The sequence below is a fragment of the Podarcis erhardii genome, assembly GCF_964252035.2.
Source record: "Podarcis erhardii genome assembly, chromosome: 2".
NCBI lineage: Eukaryota > Metazoa > Chordata > Lepidosauria > Squamata > Lacertidae > Podarcis > Podarcis erhardii.
In genome coordinates, this window is record NC_138498.1 from 37,802,237 (window position 1) to 37,822,218 (window position 19,982).

Genomic DNA, 19,982 nt, shown 5'->3' on the forward strand with positions numbered 1-19,982 from the left:
AGGACAAATTGGTCCATGTTTTAACATGCTGCCTACCCTCACAGTTTACAGAGACTTATAAAGTGCTTCTTTGAAGTTCTAAAAGATATTAATAGTTATCCAACCTTGCCTAGAGGTTTGCATTGCCAGTGTGTGTTTTCTCTTTGACAGCCTCAGGTTGCATCCCGTCTCCCTTGCTGGCTTCCAGTCATGAAAGAAGGAAAAGAGTTACTACAATTCAGGCATCTAAATATGTAACTTTCTTTAATCAGAAATTAGAACCACCACTGAACACAGAGCTTGTGCTTGAGGGCAGCATGAGATGAAAATTCACAGGACAAATTAAATGGGTAAAATTAGTCAGCTGTACAAAGGCTACTGTGGGCTTTATGCACCATACAGTTCTGACACTTTTCCTTCATAGGTTGAAGTTTTGAGCATACTTGCCAGAAAGCAAATGCACTCAGTGGATTGGGATCAGTTAGTTAGTAAAGCACCAGTGTGATCCAGCGGATATCCAAACAGATTTAATGCTTGCAGCAGAGCTGGCCCTATCATCAGACAGAATGAGAGGGGCAACTCAGGCTGCAGTTGCTGAGGGTGCTGAGTGGACAGAGCTGTGTGTGCCATGTAATCTACCCTGCATCCTCTAAGCCAGTGTTTCCCAACCTTTGGTCTCCAGCTGTTTAGGGACTACAATTCCCACCATCCCTGACCACTGGGTCTTGCTAGCTAGGGATGATGGGAGTTGTAGTCCAAAAACAGCTGGAGGCCAAAGGTTGGGAAACACTGCTCTAAGCTACTCTGCTGTGCAGTGAAACCAGTGTTGAAGTCAAGTTGCAAGGGCCATTCCAGTTAGTTTCTGTATGTGGAATGAGCAGAGGTGCCACCTTGTTATTTTCCTCAGGCAGCAAAATGTATTTGCCTGGCTGGGAGGACTGTGTCCCATAAGAATCTAAGGCTTGCCTAACTGGATCAGACTAAAGTCCATTAGCACAGTGAGACCATTTCCCAGAGTGGCTAGCCAGATGCTTTTGGGAAAACTACACACAGATAATGGGTGGCAGTCCCCAGCTCTTATTATTCCTCCCCCTCCCAGCACCTGGCATTCAGAGGGATACCCATATATGCTGGACTTCAATTTGGCAGAAGGTTGGGATAAAAACGTCGCCAGCCATGGGTGGAAGAGAGAAGGCTTACTGTGTAGAATTCCTGGGCAGAGCTTTCAAAAAGGCTCAATTAATTTCAGAGCAAGGACCAGGGTCGTGCGATGAGAACCTACCAGTGGCCAAATTCTACCTCACCAGGCACTCAAAATGACAGCAGACATTTGTAATATTGCACTGAGCATCATTAGTTCACAGTGCCTTTCTTAACTCAGATACAGTTGTGTGGCCTGTGCAGGATCCTACAAATGACAAGTCCAGTCTGTTTCAAGAAGATATTCAGGAAAGTGTAAGGCAATGAAAGGCGTATCATCCAGCAGCGGCTGCAACTGAAGGAGGATGCATACAGACATGTAAGCAAAATCAGTGGTGACAGACAACAAGGCTCACAGCTGCTCTTTGCAGTTCTTCTCTTCTCTCATAAGGAAACAGCCAAATCAACCGGACAGCAACTGCCATTGCCCTTCGTCTGGCGCTTTGCAGTGGCATATAGATGCTTTCCCAGAGAACTTTATCCCTCTTCACAAAGGCTGTTCTTTATCCCCCTTTTCAAAGGATTACCCACTGTTGATGGTGCTTTACAAACTAGAACCTCAGGCCAGGATCCAAAGTGCCTCCTAGGTGTGTGCAAGTGAGCCTGCACATATTCTAAGGTTTGCTGTACTGAAAGCACACCTCAAACACCCAAAAGGGTTGGAATTGCCCAGCACAGAAGGCTGTGCTCAGAAAAACAGGGACCTCAGATCTAGCCATATACTGTGGACAGGCTCTTCCTTGTTAGCCCTTTGAATCCAAGCTATAGAATAGGAAAATCGCCTAGTGTAGCCTCTTCTCCCAGGACTTCATTCCACTTTTAACATGCATCACGTTCTGTCTTTTTTATATACGTGATGCAAAACCATCATTAGAACCAGTGGTTGTTGGTTTTTCCAGGGGGTACTCAGGTACCAGCACCTCTTTTTGTTAAAAAGTGTGGTACTTACTGTAACAACCTCATGGCAGGTACCGGCACCTATTTTTCGGGGGGGGGGGGAGCACTAACTAGAACACATTAGAAAAGTAGGTCTGTAGCTATGATATACACATGTGTTGCTCAGGTGAGAAACTGAGGCTATAAATTACAGTATTATGTGCTATTTGTTAGGAAATGGGTGGTTAGCCAGTTCCATTGGCTGGTGTGCTATTGTGAACAAATGGCAAACCAATGTGCAGCTCCTTCACCAAAGCATGGCATTCCACATAACTCTCTGAGAATAAAAACCTGGAGGTAAACAGGAGGCTTATGGTTTATGGATTGAACCCAAAGAACCAAGAGAATCAAGAGTCAGGTGGAAGATAAGTAGAGCCCTGATGGATCGGGTCAGTGACACATCTGGCCCAGCATTCTGTTCTCACAGCGGCCAACCAGAAGCCTGTGAGAAACTCGCAAGCAGGACCCAGCACAAGAGCACTCTCCCCACCCTGTAGTTTCCAGCAACTGGCATTCAGAAACATTATTGCCTCTGAAAGTCAGCAAGAAAACAATAAATACAGAGCTGGAAGCCTACATTCTAATACAGCTGCCCTGTCATAAGGATGACAATAGCCCTGTGGGCTGATAGGAGTATGCTGCCGATTACCAAGGCATTACTGTGTCCTAGAAAGGAGGCATCCTGACAGGTCTGCTAGCCCCCTCCAGTTGCTCAGCACCCAGTGGCCGAGCCTACAAAGCTGACATGGCAGCTACGACAGGGGGCTGTCAATGGCGCTTAGTGTTATGGCGCAGCTGGGCAAGGTTGCTTTTAACTTTGAGAATTAGCCCTCAATTTGGCTGCATTAATAGGCAATGAAAACCAAGGATGAAGAGGGGAAGTTTCTGCAGCTGCTGCCCTCTCCGCTTGCTCTCTAGGACAAATGCTACAGTTACAGTAGGAGACTACAAGGACTATGGGGAAGTAGGACTACGAGGAGAGACTGGCCATATGTCTCTGGAAGATGGGCTGATAAGGGAGGCCAGATCTCCCTTATTTGAATGAACAACACAGCCCCAAGGGATGAAGGATGACCCTTTAGAGTACTGTACTACCACCAACATAGACCTCTGTAGGTCTGGAGAATCCCTAATTTGTGAACAGGCAGGCATATGCTCTGTTATCAGTCTCGCTGCAAACTGCTGCCTGGTGATGGGAAGTGCCGCTTGGAGGCCGGCTAAGCATATTTTATTGATCAATATTACATTATATGTTGTTATCTTTGTTTTGTTGACTTTTTTTTACTCCTAGAATGAGGTATCTTCAGCCAAAGCTATCTGCTTGTTTACTTTGGGAGTCCCTAATTTACAGCCAGGCAGGTTCATAGTCTGTTACCAGTGTACTGTCTAAGTATAGGAAGTGCTGCTTACAGGCAGGTCTGTAGAGTAGTGTTTTAAGTGCACAGCAAACAGAAAATGGACTTATTCCAACTCAGAATGGTAGATGTCGATGAGTGCGGCTGCTTGATAAATAGTGGAGCCTCAGGGCTATCATTGTGAAATGGAAATTGCTGGCATTGTCCACCATTTTGTTGGAAAGGGAAGTGGTCATGCAAGCGTTTTCATTATTTCTGTTCAGAGAACAAATCACAGTGTCGTTGCTTTATGAAGACAGAATGGGGCTGATACCTTAAGGCTTACAGAAAAGTCACAAGGTTGCTTCATCATGTGGGTAGGTCAACTTAGGCTGAATTTATCTCATCAAAATGCAACTAACTGATAATGTCAAATTGTTTCTAGATCAGACTGCTACTATCTCTTTTATTCCTCCACAGCAAGCTTGAATTTTGTTAACACTACCTACAGGTCAGTGGCAGGGTGAAATTATTTAATGCACCTTAAGAGACCGCACAAGGTAACAGTGTCCCAGCCTTTATGCACTCTAAAGGTTGATCAACTCTAATGTGGAGCCATATGTTGCTGCTTAAGGAGTTTCTGCTTGAACTAAAACAGCCGGGCAGCTAAGAGGAACTATTCCCTCTAAAGAAAACCTAGGGGGAACCATAGGCTAAAATAGGACTCACAAGCAACTTAATATTTGAAATAGAACTATAAATTTGTTCAGTTCTCACTTTTAGTGGACAAAACTAATTCTGGCTTCAACCATGGAGTGAATTCCAGTTCTGAAGATAATTATGAAGTCATTCTCTTTTATTGTTTATTGACAAATTATCCTTGCATATTCTCAGTCTTAGTAGCTGAACTATTTCTTCATTTTAAACAACAGATTTTTATTTTTAGCCTCCCTGTTTAGCATAATACTAAAACAATCAACATACTGTAACACACAAATAAACACCATTAAGATGCTTAAACAACTTGTATGAATTATCCAATAGCTGTATAGCTCAAACTATTAAAAGCCAGTCCAAATACTGATCGTCTGGAAAATGTTTCTAAAAATTAGGTGGGTAGAGGATTTTCCAACATGTTTGCAAAGCTGCTACTCATAAGTCTTTTCCCCTGGTCAGGAAAAAAAGGGGGAGGGGGCATCAAACCACATACAAAAACTACAACACTTTCAGTTTGGCACCATTTTGGGGTGGGATTCAGTCACAAACAGAAAACTCATGTTGCACAATGATAGCTGACTGGGAGGTGCTGTGCTACAAATCTGCTTCCCCAAAAGTAACAAGAAAAAATGCACTGGGAAGTGTGGGATAACACTTTTGATGCAATGTCATCTAACATCCCTGCAAACAGCTTGGAATTAATGTTCGATAAATAGCTGATGTTGTCCATTCTCATTGCAAACAAATCTGTTTATTGAGCCTTCATCCTGGAAACACACACACACCAAACAGCAATAAAGCAAAATAAACCACCTCCACCCACAGAATCATAGAACTGTAGAGTTGGGAGGGACCACAAGGGTCATCTGGTCCAAATCCCTGCAATGCAACCCACCCACCAACTGTTTTTTTGCTGCCTCATGTTTCCATGGTGCCATGCTAGGCTGGTGTTCTTGCTTGAGTCATCAGGATTACATTGACTGAATTACTTCCTTAGCCCGAATAACAGAGTAATTTCCAAACCACCCATGCAAATTATATATGCAGCTTTCTCTGTATTAGGAACAGCACATAATTTTCTTGAAACAAAGCAAAGCACCTCATGCAGCCTTCCATTTACTTCAACATGTGTGCACATACAAAGATGGAACAAAGAGCCACATTCAGTGGGACTAAACCAAAACAGTGCAGTATTAGTTAGTTAATTCAGCATTCTGGTTGATTTTCATCAACTGTACCTAGAAATGCTAATGCTTATGTGTATATAAATGCCTTAAATAAATAAATAATGAGGAACCCAACTGTTCCATTACTGGCACTCTAAGGCTATATTCAGTATATAATACAGCTCCTATTTTGCCATAATGACTTGGGGTGGAGGTAGACAAGAAATGTCCTATGCAAGAATTTTGATAAATGGACTAATATTAAGCAAATGCACACACACCCAGTCATAAATGTGAGCCAACTGTTTGGTCTGAAGAATTTTAGCAACATATTAGGAGAAAAGGAAAAACGAGCATGATGGCTAATCTACTAGGAAATGATGCTCAGATATTAGAGATGGCCGAATAAGTTGATGTTCATTGACTGTCACCAGTTCCTGTAATACGCTGAAACCTTTTCCTTTATCTCTTAACCACATGACATGTATAGCCTTTTATCGTAACATCATGGGCTATGAATCCGCTTTTCCTGAAGTTTCAACTACCCTTCTATCTGTACAAAGATTATACCAAATACTCCCATAAATGTGTATTGCTCAACTAATCTAGGCCAGATACAACCTGATCCAAAAAAAAACAGTAAACAAAACTACAGCCGTACAAATGGGAAGGGGGATGCAGAAACTGAGAACACAACATCACATATGCAAAGGATCCCAAAGGAAAACAGGCCCACCTTAACCAAACCTCGCTCACCTGAAGCTCCCCGTTTTTCAAAATCTGTTGTTTGCTGCTTCTCTGTGCCTCTTACGCTGCCTCCATCTCTGCGTCTCCTTAAACTTCTGATTCTCAAAGAAGTTTGAATGACTCCTTGTTCGTTTGGGGATTGCATAGAAACCACTGGCAGCTGAATGACTGGTATCACGACGTGACAACTATTTAGGGGTCCTGCGCCATTTTGAAATGACCAGGAGTGGGAGAAAACTGCAGTGTGTGTGTGTTGTATTCAATCTCTCCCCACCACTCTCACTTTCTAACTATGTTTTTAACTCAGGAGAGTGTTTCTACTATTAGGGTTCTTCAGGCATCAGCATGAGCTGTGAGCTGCTCTGCTTCTACCTCAACCACTACCGTGCACGCAATTTCATAGGCACCCCATGCGCAACAGCCAAGCGACACAAATCCAACTGAAAACAAAATGGCCCCCTTCTTCTTCCCCTCTTCTCTTACCACTCTTCATCTGTCGAGGTGCAACGAGCTCCTCCAAGGAGGGAGCTCCCTCCGCTAAGGGACTTGGCCAAGCCAGGCAGAGCCAGCGGGGAAGGAAGCAGCCTTCTCCAAGAAGCCTCCAAGTAGGAGGCAGGAAGTGAGTTCCCTTCTGGCCCACAGCAAACATGGCCGCTTCCTGTCTGCCCGGTGTCCCTTTGAAACTGCTCCGTCCTCCCCGCCTTACTCTGCCTGCTTGCCGAGGCTGGGCCGGCTGCTGGTTCTCCTTATGAGAAAGAGCGTTTCAGGAGCTGCGGACCCAAGTTGTACAAACCCGAGTTGTATAAACAGCTACCAGAGAAGGTGAGAGAAGCAAACACGACCTCTAAAGATACACAGCATACACTATATACAGTAGAGTCCCCAGATTTAAGCCTTATATGGTTGTTGTTTTGTTTTGGAGCTGTGGGCACTCCTGCTTCCCCTGTTTATCATGGAAGAACCCCAACTTTTCAGTACTTGCCCTGGTAAAACGGTGCTCCCCGTTTTTGCTTTCGGGAGGGAGATGTCGGGGATATGTTTTCTAAATGTTGTTATTGTAGGCACCCGTGTTGAAATTTCAGGCCCAGCTCTCTGTTGCTTCTTAAGAGCACCTGCGCTTTTGCATTGCAGCTGTTCTATTTAAAAAAATAAAATGCACTCAGGTCCATCCACATGTTGAAGATAGTTGATATAATTTTTAAAGGGTAATTTAATAGACAGCAGGTGGAGAAGACCAATGTGTATGTGTGATGATGTGGTTGCCCATCTGTTTTTAAGAGAGTTGATTGTTCTGGAATGTGGAACAGATCTTCAGAACAAGTGGGATTTGGCAGCACTGTCTCCAGCTGTGGAACTTCTTGCTTGTATGTACACAGCCAGAGGTCTAAGAGGGACTTCTTATGTTCTTTCCCAAAGAAGCAGGAATGTTGGAAGCATCATAAACACAATGTGAGATCTGGGCAGCTCTCCCACCAAGACAATTTGATGACTTCCTGGGTTGGTTTCTTTAGGCTTAGCCCGTGGACATTTTTTGCACAGTGACTGTGTGAATTATAATTCTGACAGCACCTTTTCATGCTTTGTTTGAAATGGTTATCACTTCCAGTAATGAGAGTCGAGATATGCTAAATATATGACTTTTCCTCTCTCTCTCCACCCACTTGGTGCCAGTCCACACATGACATATTATCTACAAGAGTGTGGCATGTGTGTAATACACTGATGTGGGAAGGTAATGCAAGTTATTTGTTGGAAAAGTGCTACCACTAGTAACCACATGTATACCCCTGGCAAAACAAACACTTGTGTGATCATCACATGTACTGGTACATGTGGATCCTCCACTCTTTATATCATTGTACATATTTGTAGGGGAAAGATTAAAGCAGCCCTCAGGTAGTGGTGGAAATGGAACTGAAAAGCAGGACATATGCACTGAAAGCTTGGAGGGTGCTGCAACACAGACAGTCCCTGGTATCTCCAGATAGGACTGGAAAGACCCCTGTCTGAGCATGCTTCCAGTTCCACATAAGGGATTAATACTACACATTGGATATTTGGACATCACTAATAAATTGTTGGCAGCAGCTTTTTTTTTTTTTTTAAATGGGTTTTATACAGAAAGGGTAAATCCGAAATAAATTTGGGGGGGGTGGAATAAGAGGTGACATTTTGATGCTGATCACATCATGTGGATTGCGTACATGAGCAGCACCGATCTCACAATAAACAGCTGCCTGGCAGCACACTAAAACCCTGGAGAGCCCCTGCCAGACCAAACTAGATGGACCAAATTTTTGACGGTGCAAGGCAGCAAGCTGGAGTGGAAATTTACTGGTTTAACAGTGGCTGCCTTTGGATCCCTTATTCAGCTTCCTAGAGTCCCTGCAGGAAGGACAGTCAATGAAAATGAAGGGTGCTTTTGGTTATTCATGGTGCATTTACTGACTCCAGGAAATTTGTTTGGGTCAGGGCCTGTCTACCCCCTGAAAACCAGAGCCCTTCACTGTTGTTGGCCTGTAGTGGTGCCGTTTTGAGATGTGTGTGATGCTAAATTAATGAGGAACATGAAATAATTCTATGGGGTCAGATGTGGGAAGGCTGGGAGGGGGCAGTCAGGTTGCTCACCATAATTTAGGAAGATAGGACAGAAGACCTCCAAATACCTCATGGTTATACTATACAATTACGTGATTCTGGCGACAAATTAAGCGCATCTTGCATACAAAAAACAGAGCCTGCTGTAACATTCGAGCTATGAATTTGTTACAAATATTAGACAGGATTTGGTTTGGTTTTTTAAAAAACGTAAAAGTCTGTACTTTGAAATGAAAGTTTACCTTTATCAACACCCCCTCTCTGCAGATTTGATTCTTACCTTAGTTCTTCCCACCTCATTGTAAGTCTTGGGTGCCCAAATAACTCTGGTGGCTTGGTTTGAAAAACCAATACATTTTGTTTGTTAATTTAAACTCCCCCTCCCTGCCTTACAGTACAATCTGCCAACGGAGGGAAGTAAAAAGAGCCGGGGACCTTCTGGGAGTTACAGAGAGCAAGACGGTTTTGCCTTCTAATGTGAGCCAGTCTTCAAGAAGGGCAGGTGGTTATGCTTTGCATTATGCAAAGCAGCTGAGAGGCAGCCAAGCTCTCTCTAGTAACCAACCGCGGAGTGAGCTGTGTTCGATGTGTGCTAGTGCAGTTTCTCTCTCTCCAGGTGCTGGGGATGGATTTCAAGGACAGCGCTCAGCTGATTGGCCCAGAGCATCCTTCATTTCCTGCACTCCTCCCTCCACACATATTCCCCACAGCAGAGATTGGAGGAGACAGTCGAGACTGTGTGTGTGTGTGTGTGCAGTGTGGCAGGAGGGAGTGTAAATAAATGGAAAGATGAGCTGGGATGCTGTGCACACAGCAGCAATTCAGCCAGGAGAAGTTGATGAGCAAAGAGTGTGGAGGCGAACTTGCAGAGCTACTGGGGAAGGAGACGCTGCTCTCTGAAGCCGGGTCACATAAAGACCAGGCACACATTGCTTCATCACACATTGAGGACTTAAAAGCAACTTGTCTCCCCCTCCACCCAAGCCAACACATCCACACAGACAGGCACAGAACCATGTCTTTGGCAGTGAAGGAGAAGAGCCAAGTGCGCCTAGTGTTTCTGGGTGCAGCCGGGGTCGGCAAGACGGCCCTGATCCGGCGCTTCTTGCAGGACACTTTTGAGCCAAAGCACCGGCGAACAGTAGAGGAGATGCACACCAAGGAGTTTGAGGTGAGTGGAGCCACCATCAAGGTTGAGATTCTGGACACCAGTGGTAGCTACTCCTTCCCAGCAATGCGCAAACTCTCCATCCAGAACAGTGATGCCTTCGCTTTGATCTATGCTGTGGATGATGCAGAGTCCTTTGAGTGTGTGAAGACTTTGCATGAGGAGATCCTTGAGCTGAAAGAGGACAAGTTCCCTCCCATCGTAGTGGTGGGCAATAAGGCAGAAGCCGGTGGGCTTAGACAGGTATTGCCCGAGGATGCCCTCTCCTTGGTGGAGCTTGACTGGAACAGCCGTTTCCTGGAGGCATCTGCTAAGGAGAACGAGAACGTGGTGGAGGTCTTCCGGGAGCTGCTTCATCAAGCCAACCTGCCCAGCCGGCTGAGCCCTGCCCTCCGCAGGAGACGTGAGACCTTCCCTAAGGAGCCTCCACTGCGGCCCCCCATGAACAAAGCCAATAGTTGTACTGTCTGTTGAACTATGTGAGAATGATAGCTGCATGGGTTTTTGAGAACTTTGGTGACCTGAGTTTAGAGATCAGGTTGCACCTGCCACAACAGCACTGTGGCACTCTGTCATTTTGGGGCTCAGGAGCTGTTTGTGAACCTTGATGGCTTGTCGTCGTGACATAGTAATTTCAGCTTTAGTGCCCCAGAGTCACCAATGTTTGTGCCCATTTCGTGCATTTGATTTTGAGTTGCAACCCAAGAATTGGGAAGCCCGTGATGCTGTGCACAGTGTAATGTCTCTAATTCTGGCCTGTTCTGCGGATCCAAGCTGTTATTGTATAAATTGGAAGATATGTCCCTTAAGTCATGGAACTGGATACCCCAGGAGTGAAAGATGAATGGCTGAACAGACCAGTTTTTGAGGCAACATGGCTGATGTTGACAAGGTCCATAGCATGAACTTAGAAGGCAAGAACTTAGGAAACATTTAATTCCTGGGACACCTACTTATCTTTCCCTTTTGCATTGATTTCTTTGTGTTTTGAGTGACTGAACAGACACGGTATGCTTGAAGATGGGAAAGAAAAGACATTTTTGGTGCCTATTGAACATCCAGTGTGTGTGTTGCCTCCCCGCAAAACAGTGGGTTTTGTTTTTTGTTTTGCTTCAAATGTGTGCATTGACCATTTGCATGCATGTGCTTTTGTGCAGACTTTGTTTAAACTGAGCTCACCATTGTCTGAAGCACCTCTGCATTGTGGAAAGAAGTACATGTCACCCAGTGGGTCAGTCTGTGCCTGAGTAGGTATGATTTTAATTTCCAACTTTTCAAGGGTTGTAACTAATAAAAGAAAACTCAAACACCACCCAAGAGTGTTGATGTTTATTTTATTTTGCTGCGAGGCTTGTGATTGGAAAACAAGCCACACTTCAAGTTCTTGTCACCCGGTCATTACATAGCCTCTCTTGCTCCAATGTTCTGCTTTATGCCTTTGCCTTCATATCTTTGTAGGACAGCCACCCTGCTGAGTTTCTGTAGATTTTTATGCTCTCGTGGTTTTTATGACAGACACTGTAGTCTGGGGGCAATATTGTCAGATTTGTTCCTAGGAGACCATGGCTCAAACACCTCCTGAGGCATAAACTCATAAGCTTAGCCAGGTCAGTCCCTCTCAGCTGGGCTTTCACAAAATGGGAATATTCATGATCTCTCTTACAGAGCTGCTTTGAGAGAAACATTGCACTCCAGTCACTGGAGTGTATTTCAGAGTTCCTGGTATCCTTATTGCTCCAGTCCTAGATTCATTTACTGGGAACATTGTACCATTGATTTCAGTGGACTGTACTTGTGACTGATGTGCATAGGGCTGCAACTTGAAGGTGGTGCATAAATTAATAGCATCCACCCAGCCACTCAAGTGCTTCCAAGGTGGGAAGCAAATAAATGTCATTTGTTGTGTTACAGCAGAAAGGGATGATGCGCTGCGGAATGACAGTTCATGTAGTGAAATAAAACTACAGATATGTTGAAAATTAATGCAAGTAAAGGTGGAGGGAAGGGGACGCAGGTGGCGCTGTGGGTTAAAGCCTCAGCACCTAGGACTTGCCGATCGAAAGGTCGGCGGTTCGAATCCCTGCGGCGGGGTGCGCTCCCGCTGCTCGGTCCCAGCGCCTGCCAACCTAGCAGTTCGAAAGCACCTCTGGGTGCAAGTAGATAAATAGGGACCGCTTACCAGCGGGAAGGTAAACGGCGTTTCCGTGTGCGGCTCTGGTTCGCCAGATGCAGCTTTGTCACGCTGGCCACGTGACCCGGAAGTGTCTCTGGACAGCGCTGGCCCCTGGCCTCTTAAGTGAGATGGGCGCACAACCCCAGAGTCTGGCAAGACTGGCCCGTAAGGGCAGGGGTACCTTTACCTTTACCTTTAAAGGTGGAGGGAAGGAGACGGCTGGGGATTATGTCATATACTACATGCAATTTAGCCCAAAGGTTGAGAAGAAGCTGCCACTAATTTGCCCGACTGCAACGCTACACATGTAGCTCTCCTAAGTTAAGATGCAATATGGGGCTATCTGTTGGCATCTGATAATGTTTTGAAGCCAAACTTTTCTGTAGCTGGCTAAAAACAGACACTGAGCTTAGGAGTAATAAGGATATCAGGAACTCTGAAATACAATGCTCTTCCTCATTTAAAGTTTCCCCTTGAGCATTCAGGTGCAAGGCAGGCAATGGCAAGGGTGGGGTTATTCTTTTTGAGCTGCAGTGAGGAAACTGTGGCCCTCTAGACATTGTTGGATGCCAACTCTCCTCAACCCCAGAGAGCAAAGTCAGTGTTCTGCGACGAAGGGGGTTGTGGTCCATCTGGAGGGCCACTGGTTTCCCATCCCTGTGTTAGAGCTCTGTGCTATCATTATTTCTTGAAGGCATCTGAGAGTAACCACAATCAAAGGATCCTGGTGGAAGGAAGACTCTTGGTCTGATCCGGTAACACCGCTTCCCTTGCATTTTCTGTGCTGTTGGTGAGCATTTGAATCTGCATAAATGTGACCTAGACAGTTCTATCAACACAATTTCCTGAAACTTTATTAGCCAAACATTCTAGCAGCTGCTGCTGCTGCTGTTTTCAAAAAACTGCCTGCCTACCCTCCATCTAAATAGCTCTAGGTAAATGGTATTTTTTTATTAAAAAACAAACCCCAAGGTTCTTGAGTATCTATGTATTTTGGTAATCCCCAAACACATTTATTTACTTTCCATATTTACAGACTGTTTTTCACCATAGATGGTCACAAAGTGGTTTACACAACCATCAACAAAGTGATCCATACTACAATGTTTAAATAGAAAAGGTCAAATGAAAATGCACATTCAACAAATAGGCATAGTACAACTTACTTAAAATTCCTGCTGAAATAGAAAGGTATTCGTCAAGCACCTGACATTCAACATGGGGGGGGGGGGTGCTGTCTGATCCGTCTGGAATGCATTCTGCAGCATAGTCAAATGTGTCCATATTCTACCACATGTGACAGTGAGGAGATTTGTCTGAACCCAACACAGTGACAGGTGAGAGGAAAATCTCCCAGGTTTGAGGATGGTTTTGCTTTGTTTTCCGCAACCCATGCTGAAGGGTGTTTGGTGTGGCTCCTAACTATAGAGGAAGAAGGCACATAACACCTGCTTCCCACAACTGCAGCTTTATGTCAGTGGTGAATTAAATCCATTTTCTTCAGGATTTTACTCCCTAGAGCAGTGTTTCCCAACCTTGGGTCTCCAGCTGCTTTTGGACTACAACTCCCATCATCCCTAGCTAGCAGTACCAGTGGTCAGGGATGGTGGGAAATGTAGTCCAAAAACAGCTAGAGACCAAAGGTTGGGAAACACTGCCCTAGAGTGCCTGAGAAATGTAGAAATACACCAATTAAACAAACAACCTGATTTCCCTCTTTTAATATATTGAGTACTGATTTCAGCCATGACTGTGAGCGATCCTTGGTTGCCTCTCCTTCCTAAATTAACAAGAGAAAAGGCGTGTCAGTCTCTCTCTCATACACACAAACATGCTTTATTAGGTCAGAAAGTGGAGACGACATAAAACTCAAGTCAACTACACCCTCTGCTGGCTTTATCTGAAATTGTTAGTTTCCCCAATATCATTAGAAGACCAATTCAGATTTTTGTGATCGTTTTATAATAGATAGTAGCATCTCTTGTGCTAGCGCAAATCTCTGACAGTTGTTGATGACCATCTGCCTCGAGAGATAATGGAGTGTGCCTCAGAGGGTGAACACAAACCACTGCATAAGCAGCACCAAAGTGACTTCCCCACAGTGCAAGCCTGGGCAGTGTATATGGGTTGCCCAGATGACAACCCTCCTCTTAGCCTCGTTTATGTGGTCCATAGGAAAGCAGAGCAGTATGTTTAGCACCAGCTTGGCTGCAGGAGTTGCTTGAAGGAGGCATATAAGGTGCCAGCCAACCATCTTAGGGACTCCACCCAGATTTGTGAAGGGTTTGCTCGAAGATATCTTGCAAGGGAGCAGAGGTTTAGGATCAGTTTTCCTTCTTCTAGATAGCATGGGCTACTTTCCCATGTTGTCAAGCTGCATCTGCCCCTCATTTCCCTCTATAGCATGTGTAGAAACCACCTTCTTGACACTGGACCCACTACTGATCTTGCCCACTCAATCTGCCAGAGCCCGTCTCTGCATGCAGGGGAAGTCCCTAACAACGAGGGTTTGGGACCCATGGCTACCCTCACCTGGTTTAGCTGCATGTCAGGTGCAGCATCACCGTCACAAGAATAGGATGGATCCTGGAAACAAACATCTCGGATGCCAAAGACCAAGCTGTGTAGTGAAGAAGCCAGCCGCACCTCTGTGGGGAGGGAATTGCAGAACATAGGAGCTGCTGCAAAGAATGCCCTCTCTTGGACCACCATCACCCCCAACACCTGGATGCATCTGTAGGGAAGGAGGTGGTCTTTTGGATATTTGGGGCGCAAGCCATTTATGGCTTTAAACACTACCATGAACTCTTTCAACTGAGCCCAGAAATGAACTGATAGCAAATGCAGCTGTTATATGAATTATAAAAGGAACCCCCCCCCCTGTAATTTGGCCACTGTGTTTTGGACCAGTTCCTAGTCATCATCAGGGGTCAGTTTTGAACCAGCTGAAGTTTGCTAGTCACCATAAAGCACAATGCAATAGTTCACTTTGGAAGTTGCCTAAGCATGGAATACCATAGCCAAGTCATCTCTGTCCAAAAGGAGCCAAAGCTATTGAACCAGCCATAGCTGGAAACAGGCACTCACTTCCAGACTTGCATTTTCTCACCCCTGCTTTAATCAGTAGGCTTTGATGCATCAGAGGTTCCCCTCCTTCCTGCAGCCAGCTACTTTCTCTGCCTCTGGGTCCAGAGAGAAAGGCCATTCGTGCGAACAGGCCTTCTGCTCACTTGGCCTGCTCTGGGCTGGAGGGATTGAGCTGGTGGGAATGACAAGAGGAGCAGCAGCAGAGACAGGCAGCTCTGGTGCTCAGTAGGGGACCCTCTGTGGAGTAGGCTTTGGCAGGTCCCCAACCATGGCAAACCCTGCCATGCTTCAGTAAGCACATGCAGGGCTTTTTTCAACCGGAACTCACCAGAACTCAGTTCCAGCAGCTCTCAGGCAGGCACCATTGCCATTATAAGAGAACAAGGGAGGTGTTCGTGGCGAGTTTGGCACTTCTTTTTCTAAAAAAATAGCACCGAGCATATCTATATGGATGTACATTTACATAATAAATCAGTTAAAAGACCACAAAAATGTGTAAATTAAAGGACAGAATTAGCTAAAAAAACATGATTAAGTCTTCAGCCACGGTGTACAGATATGATTACTTTTATACCTGCAATCTCTTTAAGTATGCGGAGTGCTTTGCAACTTCAGCTCATTTGTTTGTTCCACCGTCTCTGAGATAGTCTTTAATATTTTTCTTTTTACAAGAGGGGAACTAAGGCAGAATTAATGTGGCTTGTCTCTTCCTACCCAGTTCTCATTCTGAGCACTTTTATATATCCAAATTTTATATATTGTAGTATATAATCTTGAGATTGGAAAGAAATTGCTTGTAGCATTCAGTCTGCTAATAAAACACAAAAACAACACGATCTGAGAACATTACACTCTGTCTGTAGTAGTGAAGCCTATGGCACTGATTGGCTGAACTGGTGTGATGATACAGAATGTTCAAGGGTGTTCTAATTCATCAGTAAACTTAGCTGTTAGACTGTTTGAATGTAGATTATCTGGAAGGAATTAAAGTGCTGTGCTAAGGCAACCAGCAACCATTTCATCAGCATGTTTCAGCTTGTTCAAAAGGAACAATCCCCCCTCCCCTCTCACACTGTCCCAAGGACCCCCCCCCCCGCCAAAAAACCCTAATTTTGTTCAGGGCTTCTGCTGATGAGACTCATTAGATGACTCCCCCCCTCTGAAAGAAAGATGGTTTTGGCTGGAATTAAAACTTTGCATGGGACCTAGCTTTTGGAAGAAGTTTGAAAAATGGGAAATAGGTACAAGTCGTAGAGATGCTAAGGGGTATGTAGCAGAAAAGGCTATGGACAGAGAAAAAGGAAGCTGGGGGAAGTGTAGGTTTAGGAAGTTTGTGGAAAAGAACCATATTCTTTATTAATGTGAACTAAGCAGCCAGGTTATTTTCGGTGCGTGCTTGTTATGTTTTTAATATTGTACTGTATTTTTAAATTGCTGCAACCCGTACTAAGACCTTATGGTGAAATGTGGGTGAGAATAATACAGACATTCAGGCCTCATTTATGGGATTACTTAGGGTATATCATGATGTTGCAGGCTGAAATGTTTTACATATTTTTTCCTACCAAAAATACATTTTTTAAAAAATGGATCTGTTAAAAACAGATTTCAAAAAATGGGATATGAAGTGCAATGTCTTTTCAGATCACCCAGAACGTTGAAATTTGCTGCACACATAGCTAAAGACAGAGTCAGAGCTAGAAAGCCTGACAATGGGAAGTTTTTGCACCTAACAGTCAAAACCTGGAACATGAAGCTAGTTTAGCTAAAAGATTATGCTGAGCCACATGTGGGACAAGCTGCTATATAGTGTGGACACTCTGTTGCCTCTTCAGGCTTTGCTCGGGTGGTGGGAAGAGGCCAATTTACTGTTATGATTCTAATATAAAAGGCATTTGGACCCCACTGTGAATTAGCAGTGAATTAGCATTATGAAACTTGTTTGATGGCTAGTCCAAGGAACACTGAATATGGGACGCATCTCTTTCCCTCCGCCCCCAGAAGGCTGCAAGTGGACCTGCTTCTACAGGTGGCTTGGTACCCAAGTAGTTCAAGATTTCCAGAGATTTAGATGTGTTATCCTTTAGCAGAAAAAAACCAACAAAGAGACTTGTGGTGCCTTAAAAACTAACCAATTTATTATGGAACAAGCTTTCATGGACTAGTGTAGTTAACAGTGGTAATTCACAAATCCCTAATTACCACTGTCTATACTTTTCCTCAGTTCATTTCCCCTTGACCACACTTTTTACAATCCTCCACCCAAACATATGTATATACATACCTGCAACTCAGGATAACACTTCATTCATCCAAGGTTGACTGTAGTCCACAAGCCCTTATGCCTTGATAATTTGTTAAACCTTAGATGCCATAATTTGTTAAACCCTACTGGCACTCTGATCCAAAAGGGGGCGCTTTTGCACACCTCTCCTTCAGAGGGGGACAGGAAGTGTACTCCAGATACATTAAACACTTCCAAACTGCCCCTAAAGTTGACAACTTTTCATAGGAACACTAGAAGCCATCCTGGATGATGCTAACACAGCTCATCATTCCTATTTGAGACAAATACTGCCTTAATAGTATAGAGGGAAGTTCACAAGTGGGGTTTGATAGCAAGCAGTATCTATCACCAGCTAAGAAAAAGCCCATTTCTAACTGCTGGCACTTTTAGACTGTCAGGCAATAGGCACCATCATATACTTCTCAAATACATTAGACACCAATTTATGCTAGCGATTCACACCATCCTGTGGCGGTGAATTGGCCACTATGTGTTGCAATAAGCATTCTACCTTAGTTTTCTTTTATTTTTTTCACCATTAATTTAATGGATGTTGAAATTCTGAAGGGGCATGTTGTTTTTCTTTTCAGTAAACAACTTCTCTTACTATTAGCCCACTTCATAAAACCTAGTAACCACACATTAGCTACTTAAAAAAATACTTTAGTGCTCTGTAGCTTCCACTCATGTGGTGAAACCTAAGACTGCACTGCTTCCTGTTTCTCCTTGCTGCACTAGACTCCACAGATAATCAGAGACCACAGACCACTTCTGCATGTTGGGGGGGAAAGCTCACCAAACTCTAGCCCTTTAGCAGTCACTGGAAAGCACCTTCAGATCCCACTTAAATGAGATGTTCAGAATGTGTGAAATACCTGTACAGGATTCTGTGCAGATCAGTCACATTTAAAGGGTTCTGAAGCTCCGATCTTAGCAGCATTTACATGCAAACACAGATTCCCATAAATTACATATACTTATTTAAATATGCATATACTTTATATACTTTTGGCAGGATTCACCTAACAAACCCCATCAGCAGAAGCCCTGAAACTCCATTTGAAACACTGGAGATCTGCATTTTTCTCTGGTCTATGAGGGTGAGTGGGAACATCTGCCTATAAATGTACTGATTTTCTGAAAACAATGCATTTTTTCTTCCATTGTCAGATATTATCTACATTTATTGATTCACTTATATCCTACCTTTCCTTCAAGGAACTAAAGGGTGGCTGCAATAGAAGATTCATTTGTGCAAAACGCTATCGCTTACTTGCTCTGTGATGCATTGTTCGCTGACTTGCAGAGGCTGTAAGAAAAGTCTTGCTTAATAATTATTTGCCCCCCCAGTAATTAGAAAGCCCACTCTTGTCCAAATAGATCTATGCCTCTCAAAGTGTAAACTGCCTTAAAATGCAATCTTGTACATGTCTACTCAAAAGTAAGGTAAAGGTAAAGGGACCCCTGATTATTAGGTCCAGTCGTGACTGACTCTGGGGTTGCGGTGCTCATCTTGCTTTATTGGCCGAGGGAGCCGGTGTACCACTTTCGGGTCATGTGGCCAGCATGACTAAGCCGCTTCTGGCGAACCAGAGCAGTGCACGGAAACGCCGTTTACCTTCCCGCCGGAGCGGTGCCTATTTATCTACTTGCACTTTGACGTGCTTTCGAACTGCTAGGTTGGCAGGAGCAGGGACCAAGCAACAGGAGCTCACTCCGTCGCAGGGATTTGAACCGCTGTCCTTCTGATCGGCAAGTCCTAGGCTCTGTGGTTTAACCCACAGCACCACCCGCATCCCTTCTACTCAAAAGTAATCCCCACTAAATTCAGTGGAACTTAACTATGTAAAGGATTGTGGTCTCAGTGCATCACAATCAAGGCTATTCCCTCTTTCAGAAAGTTACTATTTGAAACCATTAGAGGCAGGCAAATTTGATTATGATTAAAATAGGGATTAGGGGAATAAGGCTCTTAAAAGAATTGTAATATTAAGAGAAGAAAAATAAAGGTGGTATTAGTTTACCATAAATGAATGCTCATAAACGCTGTCTTGTGACTGTGATTATAGTCTCTCTGCTCACTACTTTTCAATTCTACATGTGGATGTCTTTGTTCTCAAGAGGTCCAATAATGCTGAGGCAAACGGAAGGGTGGCTCAGAAGCACGACAAAATTGGGTTTGTTTGCAGAGGGTATACAGTGGTACCTTGGTTTACGAACTTAATCCATTCCAGAAGTCGTAAACTGAGGTAAAGTTTGCAAACTGGGACACTACTACTGGTTTTGCAGAGTTCGTAAACTGAATCGTTCGTAAACAGGACTGTTCTTAAACCGAGGTATCACTGTACTCTGAATTCTGCCTCTTATTTCATCACAACTGCAGCAAAGTTCTAGAATTTGTTCCACGGTATTGTAAAAGACAAAAACAGGCATGTAGCATTTTAACAAAAATACAATAACTGTTTCATATAAAATGCATTCCTATATTATGTCAGAAAGATTAAGAGGACAGCTATCAGATACAAATGGCAAGAGTAGGCAATTGCAAGCCACAAGTCCACAATTTGTAACTGGAATATAGCATGTAAAT

General features: G+C 44.1%; 1 pseudogene across 2 annotated transcripts; it reads left to right on the forward strand.

The window, feature by feature from the left end:
* The first annotated feature begins 6,812 nt into the window (after nucleotides 1-6,812).
* Nucleotides 6,813-19,625, forward strand: LOC309335672 (ras-related protein Rap-1b pseudogene; annotated as a pseudogene). 2 transcript variants are annotated; one of them, XR_014161645.1, is made up of 2 exons: nucleotides 6,813-6,901; nucleotides 9,294-11,157. The product of XR_014161645.1 is annotated as a ras-related protein Rap-1b pseudogene (transcript). The 2 variants fall into 2 exon arrangements; XR_014161646.1 differs by lacking the exon at nucleotides 9,294-11,157 and adding an exon at nucleotides 18,408-19,625 and having other exon boundaries at nucleotides 6,869-6,901.
* The last annotated feature ends 357 nt before the right edge of the window (nucleotides 19,626-19,982 follow it).